This window comes from Periplaneta americana, chromosome 11 (assembly GCF_040183065.1).
Source record: "Periplaneta americana isolate PAMFEO1 chromosome 11, P.americana_PAMFEO1_priV1, whole genome shotgun sequence".
Taxonomy (NCBI): domain Eukaryota; kingdom Metazoa; phylum Arthropoda; class Insecta; order Blattodea; family Blattidae; genus Periplaneta; species Periplaneta americana.
In genome coordinates this window covers 153,815,849-153,821,848 of record NC_091127.1, presented here as the reverse complement: position 1 = coordinate 153,821,848, position 6,000 = coordinate 153,815,849, and positions in this window count along the sequence as shown.

The window sequence follows — 6,000 nt, the reverse complement described above, 5'->3', positions numbered from 1 at the left end:
TATCAGTTTTCATTTATATATTTTGTTTAAATATGTATTTTAATATTATTCTCGCTAACTTTTATATCATTTTGTTATTTATTAATTTACTTGATTCCATCCTTTCATTTTCAAATACAATTATTTTTATCTCATTATGCTATGTAGTTTAGTCATCCATTTTATCCCGTCCATTCGCTGTCATTATTGTAGTTGTATTATAATCTTGTATATCTTTGTAATACTATTTTATATGATTCCATTCTTCATTTATGATTCCATTATTTCATTTGTAATTATCATTTTAATTAATTGCCATTAATTTAATTATTTTTTGTACTTTTATTGTAAATTATTGCTAATGTTTTTGTTATATTGTTTGTGCTGAACTGTAATTGGCCACTGGCTGTTGTACAGCACATTAAATATAAGTAAATAAATAAATAAATAAATAAATAAATAAATAAATAAATAAATTATTAATATTATTATCGTTATTGTTGTAACTAACACAATTGGCACCACAACCATCATCATCATAATCATCATCATAAGCACCATTACCACCATCAACTTATAATTATTTGTGACAGTTTCTTGTGATACGTATACGAGTAAAATTAATCAGTGTGAAGCGAGGAGTGCAGGGAAAGTCAGGTCGCTTTTTCATCTGTCTTAAATTCGCAGAGCCTGCAGAATCATTCCTATGTTTTACGACAGATTGCGGGCAATCATTAAAGATCTCGAATGTAGCTCAGACTACTTTTTCTCCCATTCTAGACGGGAAACTGGAAGGTGACGAAAAATGACGCTCCGTCAAGTTCAATGAAGTATGTACAAAAAATGACCAAGCTGTGGAGACATCTAGCGATATGACTGACTTGTTCGCCTGCAGAAATATACGAGAGACGCGGAAATCGTTATAGACGTAACCACAGATTCAAACTTTTCCTCAGACTAAATGTATTTCCAAGATATAACTTACTTTGTGTGAATGGATTTTCGTCTATAAATGTGGATATACTTCATACAATTTTAAACTTGCTCATGAAAAACAATATCCCTGATTATAACGACAACGGTAATGTTTTAACTAGCCCTATGCGTAAAAGATTACAACTTTCCTTTTATAGAATGCAAATGAGATATGTATTACAATTTTATACAGTAAAATCTTGCTAAAACGTACCCTCTGTAAAAAGGAAACCTATACTTACTTACTGGCTTTTAAGGAACCCGGAGGTTCATTGCCGCCCTCACATAAGCCCGCCATTGGTCCCTATCCTGAGCAAGATTAATCCATTCTCTATCATCATATCCCACCTCCTCCAAATCCATTTTAATATTATCTTCCCATCTACGTCTCGGCCTCCCTTAAGGTCTTTTTCCCTCCGGGCTTCCAACTAACACTCTATATGCATTTATGGATTCACCCATAGGCTACGTGCTACATGCCCTGCCCATCTCAAACGTCTGGATTTAATGTTTCTAATTATGTCAGATGAAGAATACAATGCGTGCAGTTCTGTGTTGTGTAACTTTCTCCATTCTCCTGTAACTTCATCCCCCTTAGCCCCAAATATCTTCCTAAGCACCTTATTCCTTCGAGTCCTGCTTCAATTCAGAGTGTAAACTGCGCCCTGACCTATCGGTTGTGTAATTGAAGTTGTGTTTGATGGAAATAGATTAACTTCACATTACACAAACCAATTCTTGGATGGCAGTTAGCATTGTTTAAAAACTTTGACGTTTCATTGCTCCATTAAAATTATGAAGCCACTCTTCCATGATAGAACTGGTCATCTAGGCTTTTTTTTATTAAATCGCACAGTTTTATTTTATTCGCACTGTTATTTAACACTATATTGGCATATTAACACAAAACTCAGAATTAATAAACGGAAATGTGAAATTAAATTGACACTACACTACAGTTATTCACAGTTTTATTCTACTAGCAACATCCTTTATCACTGTATTGGCTTGTTAGCACAAAACTGAGAATAAATGAAAGAAAGTGCAAAAGGGTTGGAAGAAGTAACGGTACAGGAGTTTAGTAACCAGCACGGGTCCTTGACAATAAGCAGAGAATAGTGACATGGTGAGAGAAGCTTCACCCCCAACACCTGACAAAGAATAATGAAAGTCTTCCATCCATGTACAGTCACACAAAAAAAATATGTCATGCTTCGTACAGTATTATCGCAAAATTAAAAATGGTTTGAAAGAATTTAGCAACAGTTACGCTTAAAATTATCCGTTATAGTCAGGTTTTTTACTTAAATGGTGCCGTTTTCGCGTTAGGCAGTTTTCCGTTTTAAAGCATTATTTTACTTAGGAAATCAATCCGTTCCCAAATTTATTTTTCGTTTGTATAGGTTTCCTTTTTAACAGAGAGGGTTTGGAATTGAAGGGGTTACATCAGCTGCTTGTCTATGCGGATGACGTGAATATGTTAGGAGAAAATCCACAAACGATTAGGGAAAACACGGGAATTTTACTGGAACCAAGTAAAGAGATGGGTTTGGAAGTAAATCCTTGATCGTTATTCCCGTGTACCCTTCAAATGTGGGGGCCAAGAAACTAGGGTGTAGAGAGATAGAGATAGAGATAGATAGAGAGAGAGAGAGAGAGAGAGAGAGAGAGAGAGAGGGAGGCTGCAATTGCGTAAGTTAATAATTATGAAAATAAAATTAACTTTGCATGTACTGTAGTAACTTTCATTTCAAATTATTTCTTCATTGTGTTCGTCTTACAGTCAGAATACTGCCGTAGTCTATTCTTAGTTTTTCCAAAACTCAACCCTTTGTAAAACGAAAATTTGTGAAAACGGAAAAACAATTCTGGAACCATAGTGTTTCGTTTTAGGGAGGTTTTACTGCATTTAAAACTTATTTAAAACGGAATTTCTAGAGTTCTTATTAATAGCGTTCTTTGATTATAGTTGAAGGCCAAGTCTGATACCGAGCGAAAGTCACCGTCACAGTTCATCTGAAATGGTTAATTTGCTAAGAAATTATATGCATTTGAATTGTGTTACTTACTTTATAAAAACCCGTATTATAATGACAGTAAGCCCCTTTTGAAACCCAATAGAGGCCTGTAGGTATATGTTAGGCCGTCTCCTCTTCAACATACACAGGAAGTTTACATGTTGCGCCTGTATTTTCTGAGGATATAATGCCTCGTCAGTATTATAATCAAACATTTCTTTCACTCAATTAGAGCAAACCTACGATGTGATGCAACACAATGCTGTGCCTCCACTAGAGTAACACCACAGTCTAGTATATACAGTCACGAAGCTTAAGTTTATGAGGGTACTAGAAACAATAGACTGTGCAGGTACTATTTCGCATTGTCTGTAATGAGGCGATAGTAGCGATTCTAGTGGTTACCAACTATTTACGGATGCATATTTACTACGTATTGAGCTTCGTGACTCTATATATTAGACTGTGGTAACACAGAACATCATGCTGACGACTGAAAGTCATGCATGCCATAGGTTTGAATAGGATTATTGTTAAATACAGTGAAACAGTTAAAAATCTTGGCATTTTTATGAATAGCGATCTAAATTGGAACACTCAAGTAACACACATTTGCAAAAAAATATTTTCTCAACTTCATTCCTTGTTCCATATGAAAGAATTTCTATCACTTAGTCTAAAAAAAATCTTATTCAGACGCTTGTAATGCCCCATTTTGATTATTGCGATTCTTTGCTAACTAATGTAAGTTCACTCTTAGCTGAGAGACTACAACGTGTTCATAATGTGTGCATACGATTCATCTGCAATACTCGTAAATTTGACCATATAACACCTTCCCTCCATTTACTTTCATGGGTGCGTCTGAAGGAACGAAGAACAATACATTCACTGGCTCTTCTGTTTACAATCATACATACTTCTACTCCGAATTATCTGTTATCGCGCTTTCAATTTCTTACAACTCTACGAAACCGACATCAAGCACTTCTTTCTATCCCTCATCATAGAACGTCTTCATACTCATCTTCCTATACTGTAGAAATACCTCGCCTCTGGAATTCGTTACCTAATAACGTCAGGGACTGCCGGACTTTATCACAATTCAAAATTAAATTGGAAAATTTTGTCTTAGTTAATGTTTTTAGGTATTGCCAGAAGCATTGATTTGCGTTTATTTTTCTTTTTCTTTTTTAATCTAGATTATAATTGCAAGTTTCTTGTTTATGTTAGTTAATTAGTTAGGATACAATTAATTATGATACTTAATCACTCATTTAAAGTTTGTGTGACTGCAAACTGTGTATATTTTTGTGTGGCTTTACTTTGTTTATAGTGTTTTTTTCTCTCTCTCTTTATTTTTTGTGTAGCTTTATTATGTATATAGCATTTTTTTCTCTGATTTTCTATATATGTATAAATAGACAGATAGATAGATAGATAGATAGATAGATAGATAGATAGATAGATAGATAGATAGATAGATAGATAGATAGATAGATAGATAGATAGATAGATAGATAGATAGATAGATAGATAGATAGATAGATAGATAGATAGATAGATAGATAGATAGATAGATAGATAGGTAGGTAGGTAGGTAGATAGGTAGATAGGTAGACAGACAGACAGACAGACAGACAGACAGACAGACAGACAGACAGACAGACAGACAGACAGACAGACAGACAGAGAGATAGATAGATAGATAGATAGATAGATAGATAGATAGATAGATAGATAGATAGATAGATAGATAGATAGATAGATAGATAGATAGATAGATAGATAGATAGATAGATAGATAGATAGATAGATAGATAGATAGATAGATAGATAGATAGATAGATAGATAGATAGATAGATAGATAGATAGATAGATAGATAGATAGATAGATAGATAGATAGATAGATAGATAGATAGATAGATAGATAGATAGATAGATAGATAGATAGATAGATAGATAGATAGATAGATAGATAGATAGATAGATAGATAGATAGATAGATAGATAGATAGATAGATAGATAGATAGATAGATAGATAGATAGATAGATAGATAGATAGATAGATAGATAGATAGATAGATAGATAGATAGATAGATAGATAGATAGATAGATAGATAGATAGATAGATAGATAGATAGATAGATAGATAGATAGATAGATAGATAGATAGATAGATAGATAGATAGATAGATAGATAGATAGATAGATAGATAGATAGATAGATAGATAAATAAACAAATGATCCCATTCACCATCTGTCGATACGTATTGCATGAAGCAATTTTACTGTGGCAGAAATATTATACCTTCCGCTCTTACACTACGACACTGAAACATTTCACTTATATTAAACCCCTACAAAATCTACTTGCAAGCTAGATATCTGATTTCCGGCTCATTTTCACCACATGCAAAATATGAAGCAACACAAAACATAGCAACATGGAGGCAACTTAGTTCATTAATTACCCCGTCCATTAATGTCAATAATTAATGGGGTCGACATGGGGCACGCGATCGTAGCATTTGAGAGCTGACTTGGAAATATTGCAAGCACCGAGCAAATATTACACTTCGCTCTAGCGTATACAGAACTGATGTTCAAGGATTTCTGCTAAAGTATATTAAGGGAATATACTTTCTCCTTAAAAAAGTTTCATAAACTGTGACATAAGCAATCCATAATTATTACTACTCATTAAACGATTAAACAATGACATATTAAACAAATTTAAAGAAGATATGTTTGGTCGATTTGTACGAAAGGATGAAGTATTAGTATTAGTATTTATTTATTTAACCTGGTAGAGATAAGGCCGTCAGGCCTTCTCTGCCCTTCTACCAGGGGATTACAACTATAATATGAACAATAAAATTACAATTAACATTAAATTTACAATTATAATTACAATAAAAATTAAAGTACGACAAGATTACCTGATTAATGAAAGCTAGACATTTTATCATAGAAGTTAAGAACAAAGAAAAATGTTATGTTTTATTTAACGACGCTCGCAA